The sequence below is a fragment of the Argopecten irradians genome, chromosome 6, assembly GCF_041381155.1.
Source record: "Argopecten irradians isolate NY chromosome 6, Ai_NY, whole genome shotgun sequence".
NCBI classification, from domain to species: domain Eukaryota; kingdom Metazoa; phylum Mollusca; class Bivalvia; order Pectinida; family Pectinidae; genus Argopecten; species Argopecten irradians.
The window spans coordinates 15,262,057-15,276,250 of NC_091139.1; the positions used below are offsets into that span (position 1 = coordinate 15,262,057).

A 14,194-nucleotide genomic window follows, 5' to 3' on the forward strand; every position below is an offset into this window, starting at 1 on the left:
GGTATACATACAATGTATATATGCATGTCTCATATTTGTGCCAGATCATACAGAGGTGAATATGAACAACTAACGAACATTTAGAAAAGCCGACAGATTTGGATTATTGTTAGTTTTTAAGTGTCGTCTGCACTGGATGGGACGAAGTTTTTAATTATACATATAAAGCATATGCCCCACATTAAACATGAGGACCTGGCACGAAAATTTTGAACTAGCAGTATACATATATATAAATATACATATTAGATTCTATAATATAAATATATATTATACTGTTGGTGCCAGAAGATGATAATGAAAGAAGTATTAACGGTAACATAATAACTTTTGTGACTCTACAAAATTATCCATCTCGTTTTACCTTTTAGAAATATCACCATTTATAAATCCCTGGAAACATAAAGCCATATCAGATGATGTATATTTTATATTTGTTGTAAATTTTAATGGAGAGGGCGTTTGTAAGTTTGAATTAACTTTTGCCCGGTCTTGTTGCTAATATATGGCAATAGAATATGTCTAAACTAAAGCTAACATTATATAATCTTTCCACGTTTTTAGTTTTGTGTAAAGTTTGTCTTGCACTCAACACAGCTTTATGTTAAATACCGCGTCAAAACCCGTTTATAAATTATCTATGGAAGGGATAGTGTATAAGATATAATTAAAGTATATTTGAAGGTACATGTAATAACGTATTTTGAACTTTAAATTAGTTTTGTCAGTCTGCAACCTCCACCTGCTCGCATTTTCAAACTTTCTTTTTTGGAGTTCAAACCCTACACATTGCGACATATTATTCACGAAACTGAAACCTAACGAAAATGACCCGCGATCTCTGCCTACTTATGATACATGTTATAGTCACTAGGCTACAAACATTCCTTCACTTTAAGGAATTCCTCAACTTAAAATCCTCCATTGGAAATCAAGGAAAAACTCCTAAGGAGCCTTCCTTAAAATATATAATGATTTCCTATGGAAAATTTTAAGATAAGGAACTCATTAAATTAATATTCGTGAAACTGCGCCCTGGAAATATTGATACATCAAATAATATTGTGCATGTAATTTTACAGGGTTTTTTTTTCTCTCCATTTTTTTATCCCACAGACATATAAATAACATTATGTTCCTTTCACAGAAGGACTTGCACACAAATTTCCATATTTAAATAGATTATTCTAATCTTGAACACAAAATTTCACCGCTTTCACGTTATTTACAGATCTATTCATCATTTACTCATCCTTACCTCTCAACCATTCATATCCATTCAAAATAAATTGATATTTTGTATACAGGTTTGATCTAATATATTCCGTCCAATTAACGCAGATGAAACTTAAAATTGAGGGAAAAATAGGGACTCTTTACCCTTAAATAAATTCTAATAAGGACAAATTAAGATTAACCTTTCACAAAATCAATGCACAAAGTAAGCCATTACTCAATTCGCAAACGACATTAAATAGACTTACACATGTTTCATAGTTTCTGCATGCATTTTAATCCAGGCGAGTGACTTCAAAAAATGCAGTGGAGCACTTCTAGGGTCGAATACGGTATATGTATATATGGATAAAGAAACCTGCATGGTGTTCCAAATTATCAATATACATATATATAGCTATTGACCAAAGACAAGAACGTTTAATGATGGCAAAAATAACAGATATCGAGATACCGTAAAGCCGGTTATTTTCGCGAAATGATATCTTCGCGACTTCGCAATACATTGCTACATGATCGCAAAAAAATAGATCCGCAAAATATGGAGAAATTAATAAAATATATATACCCATACAGCTAAATCGAGTATTTTGAATCCACTAAAAAATCTTTAGTTTTTAATTGAAATCGCAAAAATTTTGACCCCTGAAAATAACCGGATATACGGTAATCATAGGCTGTCCCTTTCATCAATTACGGGAAGATTTGATATATATTTCTACACTAAACCGTCATATTGATTGGCGGCGTCTCATACAGTTTCTCAAAAAAATCAATTTATCGATAAATAAATGTAAACTGGTGGTGGTATATAGGTAACTAGGTCACAATATACGTTAATGTATTAAGATTAGACGTATAGAATGAGATGAAGTTATCAGTTTGGACGTGCTATGGCATTAAATCTCTCTGTTTGTATATGTGTCATACCTGCCTATGTGGATCAGCAATATCGTCCTCGATATTCCAGGTATTAATATCACTGTCGTAGCCTAATATCCATCCATCCCTGGACTATAATACTGTATGTCATAGCAAAACTGACGGCATTTCAGGAAAAAAAGCTGACCAATGAGAGGTCTACAGAGACTTCCTTTGACAATTTTCTGAGAGCGATGTTTTCAACTTAAAAGTCATATACAACATATTGTTATTCGATTCTTCTGATGTTCATCACTGGACCAAACTACTTGTCTCATCTGTTGTCGCACAAAGAGCCTTCAGTTTTGCAATGCCGCAGTGTCAGAGGTGATATGACGACAGTGATAGTAACCTCTGGAATATTGATGGCCGTCTGAGTCAACTTCCAGCAGATTCTATAATGTTCCTGCCCAGCATTGAGATGATCCAATTCTACAGTTCCTGTCACCGATCTCTATTGCTCTAGTATTCTCGGCAGTCCATGGGGTTACTATCACTGTGGTAATATCTACCCTTGAGTATTCATAGCAAAGCTGAAGGCTCTGTCTACGACAACTAATGCGAAGTTATACTTTCGTCCTTTGGTGTACAAGTACATCAAAGGAATAGATCACTGTAATTTAAATTTCCGGTTGAAACCGGAAGATGGATAGGAGTTCAACGTAACAATAGAATGTGTCATTTATGCAATACCGGTATTGGTGATGAATTCCATTATTTGTTTTTATGTTCAGATTATAATGTAAGTCAGCTACGTGGGGATTACATTCCTGCTTACTACACAAGACATCCTAATCATATTAAAATGAAAGGCATGTTCTCCATTTTTCATAAAAGAATGTACGCAAATTTATGCTTATTTGTTCAGAAATTATGCAATTTGTTATAGTATTAATTACAGCTCAAAATTATCTAAAATATATGTATTGTTCTAATGTATTACACATATGAATAAGTTAATTATTACTATACCCAATAAATGTATATTAATATCTCCTATGTTACCAATTTTAAAAGTGAAACAATTTGTCGGGAAAAATGTTATGACACACTGAATTTTGTTTGTAAAAGTTTGAATCTTTATACAAATAATGCATCTAATTTTGCCTGTCATGCTTTAAAGTTTAATTATATATGTATGACCTCTTGTTATACCCAATGTGTATCTGAGTGTAATAAAAGAATTGAATTGAATTGATTGAATTGTAATGGTACATACTTTGAAGTTATGCGTCGCTCTCTGTAATCTTTAAAGGAGATTTCTGCTGGCCTGTGATTTGTCTCTGCAGAACTGCCTTCAGTTTTGCTATGAAGTAGTCTAGGAGTGGATATCACGACAGCGAATGTAACCCCTGGAGAGTCAAGGATGGTTTTCTGGTTTTCCCAAGACAGTGTCCGGTTATGTATAAATTGAAGAAGCATACATGTACCTAGTCTCAAATTGATTTTGTTCTCGTAACTAGTGACCGTTCATAGAAGATTGCTGAACAAGTATTTCGTTACTCTCATTTCTCGAAAAGAATGCATTCCTTCAATTACACCATTCGAAGTACACGTGCTTATAGATAATTAATATACCGTGCTAGAAGGTGGTTTAGAGTTTAGCGTAATTATGCTCCCATCCTCGACGCTCCAGGGGTTACCATCACATATTGACGTCATATCCAACCCTGGGCTATCTCATCGTAAAAATAAAGGCAGTTCAATAGAAGAAAATAAACTGATCAATCTCAGGCCTGCAGAGACTTCCTTTGAAGATTATGGAGACGTCCAACTTCAAATCATCATAATAAACCACAGTGTACCTTTATACAAGTTTTATGTTAACCAAAGGATTAGATTACATGTGTCTTCTGTTGCCTCTAGTTTTACTATGATATAGTTCTGGAGTGGATATAACGTCAGTGAGACAACAGAACAGTTCATCAGAAGAATCGTAGAAATTGGACGTCACCCTCTCTGTAGTCTTCAAAGCAAGTCTTATAGGCCCTCGTCCGCTAAACCTGACTATATTATACGGTTTCTTTTTCTACTAGGCAGTAGATAAATAAATAAATAAGCCTAATAATGGAGTTAATTTTAGCGAACTATGAAAGCATGTGATTTGTCAGATTGCAGGGTGGATATAACGTCAGTGATAGTAACTTTCGGAGTATCGAGGATGAGACTTCACAAAAATTGTATGATACTGATGGGATACATTTTTATACAACTTTTCAGGTGTCTTCTTCTTGATTCTTTAATAACGTTCAACACAACTAGTTGAAGAGAATGATATGGCGAAAGAGCAGTGATTCAATATTTTCACAAGCCATGTTTAGCACATAAAAGTCACAATGAAATTAAGACAATTATTCACGCAACTATGATACAGACGTCAATAGCTGAAATTATATCGATTTGTCGTTGAAGTCGGTTAATACGTTGTTATTCGACCGATATTCTTGTTTATGATTGGTCTGCTTTTCTGTATCTCTTTGATACTGCGCACCAATTTGTTTTCGTGTATTTCGTAGGAAATTAGAATTCGCGGAAATGAGTTGCCATGAAAAGATTCTACTACAAGTATGACAATTCCTCCTAGTGTTCATCGCGCTGCTTCATTCAGGGGACTGCAATGAACTCAGGGAGAGATGTGTATGTTCAGGCCCGGTCCCAATGGCGTTTAGAAAATTTGCGCATGTAATGCGCACAAAATTGGATGACATTCGCTAAACAACCGCAATATTCGCGATTCTTACTTGTATCGGTCGACCAACATCCGCACGCGTCCGCAATTATCCGCAAAGGCATGTTTTTTCGTTCCCAGGATTTTTGAACTGCACAAAAAACTTCCGCCTTAGATACGCTATTCAATATATGCTTGCTACATGCGTCATATATCCGCTGTTATTCGTCGATATCCGCAAATGACAGGGTAATGCGGCTTGATAGCGAACTGATAAAGTGTGTACAACGAATTTCTACCGCAGATATCACGTCGATATAACGAATTATAGTAATTTGTAGCGAATACATACAGAACAAAGCGTTTGTTTTACGTCTGTTTTGCATTTGTTTTGCGAACGATTAGCGAATGCGTAACAAACACGTCACTTAAAGGCCCACTACCTTTCTGTATAAATATGGCAGAAATCCAGTCTGTCGAAAAGTACAGAATTTCATATGTAGTTTACTAATGGTATCCAGCAACATACCAATAAACTTCTCCAAATCTTGTAATTGTTCTAGAGACAGAGAATGACTTAAAAAACTGTCTCTTTATGACCATGGAGTTGTACAAGATTCACGTGCCTTTCAATGCTTCATAAGAATGCTCTTCGTCATATATTTGCTCTACGTTATTAATGTATCCGTAATTCATACTGAGAAATTTGTTATTTTGGCCAATTTTGTTGCGGATGACAACAAACTCAATTCATTCGTAATTAATCCGCTCTTCAATGGGACCGGACCTTTCACTTTTGAGGTTTCACCTATAAATCACGAGATTTTATCGGCCGCCGTGAAAATGCCGATGGGCATGAGCACGCGAAATTAAGCCACCGTGAAAATAAGCTGGTTTACTTCATTATCAGTATCACCTGTTCACGTTTACAAAAATAAAAGACACACAACTTTACCACCAGCACCATCCTCGATACTCCAGTGGTTACCAATATCACTGACGTTATATCCACCTTTGGACTATTTCATAGTAAAACTGGAGGCAATTGAATGCACAGATAAATTGATCCTCTGTAGTGCTGACTATGTTGCTTTGAAGTTGGGCGTCGCTCTCTCTGGTCTGTATTTGGTCTGGCTTTTTCCCCCAAACTGCCTCCACATTTACCATGGACAAGTCCAGGGGTGGATATTATAACGTCAGTGATAGTAACCTTGGAGTATCGATAGAAAACCAGCACCAGTATGATACTATACTATTAAAATGATCATAATAACAACCCGGAGGCACACACGTTCGGATTCTTTCATTAAAATGAGTATCAAAAGCAACCATTAGCGACAATATTGATAAGTTTCTATCTCCGATTTCTTAATTAGCAACATCACTAATTGGCTCTAAGCCTTTAGTTCTCATATCTTCCATATTCCATAACATGAGAGTCGACTGGTCAGCCGTTTTGTAATAGGACGTTATTTTGCTGACTGTCGATGTAATGTTCCTCTGTTGGAGTAATATCTTCCAATGAACCTTCGTTAAATGTTGTATTATTAGTAGGTTTTAGTTTAATGATTATCCTTAGCATTTTCCCATACTATACATATCGGTTATTGTTCCAAACGTCGCCGGAAATTCTACACCATTACCAGAAGGCCTTAGTTCAACAAATATCTCTCGGGTTCCTTCGTAACACAACACCCTCAGAAACCTATAGTGTCTAAACTCCACGACGCTCCGTTTAACCGACGATATGACAATAGATCGGCTACATTTCCTCATTCCAGGAATTCCTCATTTATAATCATTATAAATTGGCGCCAGTTCTACTAGTGTATATTTGATTTCTTTCATTTCAGGAAATGTTAGTGACATGACGTTTGGAGGAAGTAAATAAATAACAATGGTAAAACTTTTATGCCGACAAACTAATGAAACTTCCTTACCAGAATTTCAGCTCCAGAAATCTCAATCGAATTAAAATTAGATCTTCTATGTCGTTCTCCGTAGACCGTCCGCTCGTACTACGAATTTTATTATTAGATTAAATAAATCTTGATTTGAAATTATGCTACTAAACTTGACCAAACATTCTGGTTAACTTCAGGTCAATTTCGTCTCACAATTGCTTGACCTGAAAATCTGATCAATTATAAATTAGGAAATTTTGCCTATGTACCTTATATACCTTTCAAAAATACTGAAAAGTCCATTCATTACACAATGTAATGAAAACAAACTAATATTTCAAAGCATGGATATGACGTTAAGATTTATCTCCCTTGAGTAACAAAATGATCACAAACATTGATGTGGTATGAACATAATTCATTTATTGTACAAAAAGAACAATACAAATGATGATGTTGACATACTTAGTACATATTTAATTAACAATTAATGGTGTCAGCACCAAATAAGGAAATGCTTGTAGTTAATAATTATTATTATTTAGCGTACGGCACATATATCATGCACGAATTAATAATTTCTGTTTCTATATATCGTAACAGTAAATTATCGATTACTACTCGAACCCAAGGTATTTGTGTCTGTTAGTGATATATGATACACTTGTAGTATGAAAGGTCCATTTTGCTTCTTCCCACTTAAGATAGGTTGCCATGCAATTGTACTCAAATTTCGTTCTCCGCAAACATATTTCATTTCTGTATTTTCCTTGGTTATATGATTTAATGAGATTATGAGATTTGTGTTTATACCAAATATAAAGTAACTTGCAGTATAGATAAATGACTATTGATTATTTATTGATTTTTTATTGCATTTTATGGCTTTGAAATAATTTTGAGTGGGTGATAAATTTTCAGATAAGTTACAATTCTATTACTTGATTTTAGCTTTTAAAAAAATTATTGTTCATACAACCAAGAAAAACTGATACACACAAACATGAACTATGTTTCATATGAGGAGAATGAAAATTGAGCGCAAATACACCAGAATCCATCTCAAATAAATTCAATACCTTAGTCATAAAAATTCTTGATCAATGCTCTGATTATAAACGTGTTTTAAAGACATATATACTGTAACTGTATAACATGAATTATTCGTGGTGTAGCAATTTTTGCTGTTTTCGTGGTTGTTCTAAATCCGCGAATATAACAACGAATTTAATTTTGTTTCATAAATTATTGTCGCTATTGCTTCATTGGCTAACCACTAATATTGGCTAGCCAACAGTAATATTGGCTAACCACCACGAATATTAACTAACCACCACTAATATGCGTTAACCACCACTGATATGCGCTAACCACCAGTAATATTGGCTAACCACCACTAATATTTCTATCCATGAAATGATATCGAATCTCCCAACCACAAAAGAAAGTACAGACGAATATTTCATGTTTTACAGTATGATAATATAAGACTCTTTCATATGTGGATATGATATTCTACTCGAGGGTCACAAAATATAGTAAAACCCGAGGCTTGCCGAGGGTTTTGCAACATTTTGTGATCCCGGGGGTAGAATATCCCTACCCTTCATATCCACTGATGAAAGAGCATTTTTCTTTCACACCTCGACGTTTTATTGCAACTTTACAACTATACTATCCCGCCATTTTGAAATAAATTCAAAAAATCCACGACTGGAAGCCAATTTTCCATACGTGAGAAATTACGTGTTATTTTCAACACTAACCCCGTTGTTTGCATCTTTTATAGTAAAACCAGTCATAATTGTGAAAAAATGTTAATACCATGGAAATGGAGATTTTGTTGACGCCGTGACGTCACGAGGCTTCAATACAGCCTCAGGTGACATGAGTGTATTGCCCTAGACCAGCAAGTATTACTCCCGTAGGTATGAAAGAATACATGGTATTAACGTTTGTGTATACTCTTATAAAAAACTTGATAATACAAAATAAAACCTTGGTATTGGTAAGTTAATGGTTTTAATGTTTTATTTACTATCACAGTATTTATTTTTTTTAAAAGCTATTTACTACATAATGTCTGATTGTTATTGTTATATTTCACATAGCTCACGTGACAAAGTAACTTGTCGATTTGCGACCACACTTTAACATTTTAAAATAGTTATTGATACATTTGTTGCTAACACAGTTTTTTACACTACCTTTCACGTCATACACGTAAATCACACAGGGAGATAAAACAAAACTGTCCCTGTTCTTTAAGATAAATTTTCAACACGGATCTCTGGACAGTGCACACCTAATTAAACATTAGAGACGACCGCTGTCACATGAAACAATCATCAAAAACATAACAGAACAATTTAAAGATTTGTATCAACATGACCTGGCTAAAATTATCTGAAATTATTACCATTGATGTCGTATCATTGATGATCTGAAGACAAGATTTCTCATCAATTAACCGTACAGCCGGTGTTGGTAACAAAGCATCTAATTGGTTCGTCCTTAGGTCATACTTTTACTAGCTGTTGCTAGTAGCTAATGCTGGTCGACCCTTTTGCAAATGAGCTGATCAATTTACTCGGGTAATTACAGTAAAGCTCACTTGTGTTGAACACACTAAAGTCGGATACTGTAAACCAACATTTTTTCGCGGCTACTCAATTTCGCGATTTCCATCTCAAAACAATTTCGTGAAGATTAACATCCGCTGATTTAACAATTGAATGTTAACGCCCATCAATATAGACGATACAGATAATAATTCTTGGAGATAAACTTGCGCGAATTTACTTGGATCGTGAAATTCGCGAAAGTAAATCGCACGCGAGAGAAAGTTGGCTTACAGTACGTCGGATGAGTGGAACGTTTTGTAAATCCCCGATATTTTCTGCTTCTTTATCTTACCAAATTTAACACGGATTATTCGAACACGTTTGATTCGAATACAACGATTGTTTCGAATGATTTTATGGTTCAGTCCTTATCATATATCATATATATCAACACACCAATATATTATTACAGTTTGGAAACAATAAACTTGTACTCGTACAAAAATGTTATAAATGAATTTATCTTTTTAAGGAGTGGACTTGTATATGCTATGTATGTAACCGCATTCACATTGTCTATCTAGGATATGCGCAATAACATCGCTGCAATGAAAATAAAACAACTTTTGTCTGGAATTACGTCACTTCCTTTGAAACTCTATTTACATAGGGGATATTAATAGACTAGATAGAGGAGTTATATCAACACAAGGCGTTAGACAAAACACACGAGTAACAAATACGTATGAATAATATGTATTAGCGTATGTTAAGATACAAACAGAATATATAATATACATATATTTATCACAAAATAATGTCCAGTTATTATCACAGTTGTCTTATTTCCCACATAACATCATTAAAATAGTATTACGTCTTCGGCAATACATTATCTCATTCATTCCATGAAGTCACACGTGAACTCTTCTAATCCAGAGGTTGGAAGACTCCATTTTGACTTTTCAGGACAATCGCGACATCTCGAAGAAATTTCCGTCAATCTTCGGAAATATATCCGAAGATTACCGGAAATTTTTCCGAGGGGATCCGATCGTTTTCAGGAGTGAGTGAGTTAACAGAATATACATAACTGTTTGGAAAGTAGTAAGTAGCTATTCTATATCGATAATTCACATCACATGTATATCGAATCCGGATTTATAGTAAAACATGAGATCGTAAACACACCAAATAACTATAGATCTACAACGCTTTGAATCATCATCTATTGATTTGGTATCACTCAAACGCTTGGCACAGGATACTCGAGGCACATCTAATGAAAAATAATGTTTAAACGTCTACGTAACCAAGACATGACACCATGTTCCACTTTATAACAAAACTCTGACGATGCTTATAATGCAACATTTTATACTGGAATAATAGCTCTGGTCACTCCTCAATGTTTCAATGCTGATAGATAAATGAATCCATTTTAACGCGCAAAGATACAAAAATGTGAACCAATAGCGACTGCAAACCTCTTCGTCCTTTGGCTCTTTCTCTTTTTTACACACATGGAAATTGTTTACAAACACTATAAAAAAACGTCACTTCCGTTTAGTGCGGGCAGATAAAGCGTTCATTGAGCGCCTCTGACCGGAAGGAATCCACGTTTTGTCCTTGGTAATCGCCGGAAGAGCTTGTTGAGACTTCATGCTGTTTGGTACAGACGCCCTTGTCGGAGGTTTAATTACTCCAGGACCAGCGTTTACATTACTAAACCTAGCAGTTTGTGATCCTTGCGTAGGCTTTGGAAACTGATTCACATCTAGCTGTTCTTTTTGGTTGCCACGGGTGACGTGCTCACGTGCAGGAGATCTAGATCTACTGTTTAATAAAATATCCTTGATATCCCTTACGTCATTAGAAATTTCTTTGTTTTGTTCGCGGAGATTCCTCATCTCTTCATACTGTTGTTTCATCACTTCACGCATACGTTCCACTTCCTGGCGCATAGCACGCGAGGCCTTTTCTAATTCATCACGAAATTTCAGGTTCATTTCGCTTTTCTCAAATTCTAGATTCTTAATCTTTTTATTTTGTTGTTCCATCACATTTCTCGCGCGTATTAATTCTGACTCCATGGAATTAAGTCTATCCTTCATTGTTACCAGCTCATGTTTGAGCTTCCTGATTTCCTCGTTCTGGTGTTTATACACAGTGTCCGATTCTAATTGCCTTTTTACATCCTTGAGTTTACCGACTTTCTTTGTGAGTTTATCAGCGTAGTCCTCTGTCTGTTGCACCAAATCACGCAAACCATTAATCTCGTCCATTTTAGCTGAAATTTCTAAATCTTGTTCTTCTCTCTCCTTTACGAGTACATCAATCCTATCCTCCCGATTCGTTATCGAGCCTCTCAGCTCGGCTATCTCAGCCTCCTTTTGCTGGAGAGCTCTTTCTTTCTCTGAAATCATTTTCTTTTTTTCTTGCTCATGTTGTTTGGCCTCTACATCTATTCTGATTCTTAGCGTCTCTATCTGGTGTTCCAGTGTTTTGTTGATGTTTATGACAGTCTCTAGAACGCCAACAGCTTCAGGAGGCACACTGAATGCACCTAGAGGCTCACCTGGGTCTGTTAATTCTCCTGTTGACGGGCGGGAGCTTGACAATGGCGAGGATAGTGTGGTCTGGGACATGGTGTGAGTTGTGATCTCGATCTCTGGTATTCGGGATGTCATCCCTTGTCCTTGAATTCCCAATTCGTCGTCCTATGTAAAGATAAATGAAAGCATTTGATATTTGGTTTACAATATGAAAAGACTTGGAAGAAAAGTAGCACTCGTTTTTGTCAATGTGTTTTATTTTGGCAAAAAAGTACTTCTATCTGAATACTTTCGGAGTTGTGCTGTAAACTTTCGGAGTTTTGCTGTAAACCATGACCAATCCGCCATCAACTTTGTCAATTTTGTCCTAATCTGTATCTCATGATCACTTCTTTTTAATTTATTTTCCAGTCTCAGTAACCTTGAAGAGTGAGTTATTGGATGTTATCTGCTATCCTTGCCAAGCATCCCAGAAAGAAATCTGTCATATATGAATATAAACGCTTCACGTACCATAATTAATTGAATTCCATAGCTACTGTACTTCAAAACTTTTATTTAGTTGCAATTAAGAAAGGAACAATACGTATAGTGCTCAGGTTAGTCAGTCGATGTGTATGCAATGCCCTTCTTTGAAAGCCTGACTATAGGACAAAACCTTTCCAGCTGACTTACCCTGGTGGGGTCCATGCTGAGGTCTGGTCGGGATGGCATGACTTGACCTCCACTTGCCATTTTAGGACCTGCAACAGGGAAATAAAAACAAATCTTAGGCTACATGTTTTATACAAAGACTTCCCTATAGCGACAAAGGAATGCAGCAACATCATCAATATGGGTCTTTCATACGAACCCAACGCATGAAAAAAGTGAACAATTTTAACGCCATATAGGACAACCACAAAGCACGTGGATCATAGCGGAATTTGACATAATATCTGGTCTATGCTGATTAGGTTGAATGAATAGAAGTCATAATTGTCTTCAATAATGAAGCCATACGACACATCCACACTATGCAATCCTCAAAAACTGACTTTTAGGATCTTTAACATCATATACGACAACCACAAGCATGACAACCATAGCAGAACTTGACATACACATCTAGATGGATTCTGATTTAGTTGAAGAGAAGCCACAATTGTCTTCAATAATGAAAGCATACGACACATCCACACTATGCAGTCCTCAAACTGATTTTATATCAAAGAACATATTACATAAGACCATTAGGATCCTCAACGTCATATACGACAACCATAGCAGAACTTGACATACACACCTAGATGGATTCTGATTTGGTTGAAGAGAAGCCACAATTGCCGTCAATAACGAAAGCATACGACACATCCACACTATGCAGTCCTCAAACTGATCTTATATCAAAGAACATATTACATAAGACCATTAGGATCTTCAACGTCATATACGACAATAATAGCAGAACTTGACATACACATCTACATGTAGGTGGATTCTGATTTGGTTGAAAAGAAACCACAATTGCCGTCAATAACGAAAGCATATGGCACATACACACTACACAATCTTCAAGCTGACGTAACATCAAAGAATGTAACACAATGGACATTGATCACTGTCTATATGATTCTTACCATTATAAGTGAACAAACAGTGGTAGATCTCCGTGAAATGGAGCCCATGGCTTGCTCTGTGCCCAGTTAGAATTACACCCACAGAAACAGACATGAGACGTGGACAGCAAGTCTCCCAAATGACCACACTTGGACCAGCCACATGTTTTATAGTCAGTGGCAGTTCCAAAACGTCAGCTTATGTTCCAGATCATCAACCCTTTCATTCTGACCAATAGATTAGCCACACCTGTTGCGTATGTTTCTAAAGTAGTTATTACGCGGAATTAGAGGCGCGATTTCATTCATAGGGAAGGTCAAGTGAAGCTAATCCATTAACATAAGGCACGTATATAAATATTTATACGTACAAGTAGTTACATCATAATCAGGATCAACGCCAGGTCAGTAACAGGTAGATAGATTTAACTTAGAAAAAAGTCCTTATTTTTCCACTGCTTGAACTTAGGGAAACATCTTTAAGCTGCTGTCCAGTTTTTGAGTAGGTCACAATCATTTACTGGACTTTCATAACATAAAACCTCTCGTACGTAATTCAATCATGGTTATGGATTATTTTCATCAGACAGTTTCGTGTGTACATTTTCTTACATGTCACGTTGGCGTGTGTTCTAAGTATTCGAAAAATTGGGTCATACGTGTACACCTAGCTATTCTTCATCCCAAATTAGAAATGAGTTTCGAGGGTGAAATAAAAATTAACTTCAATGAGTGAGAATAAATTTTC

At 35.8% G+C, this 14,194-nt stretch overlaps 1 pseudogene; it reads right to left on the reverse strand.

Annotated features, from left to right (window-relative positions):
• Positions 1–7,132: 7,132 nt before the first annotated feature.
• On the reverse strand, positions 7,133–13,734 carry LOC138325118 (myosin heavy chain, clone 203-like; annotated as a pseudogene).
• Between the last annotated feature and the right edge of the window lie 460 nt (positions 13,735–14,194).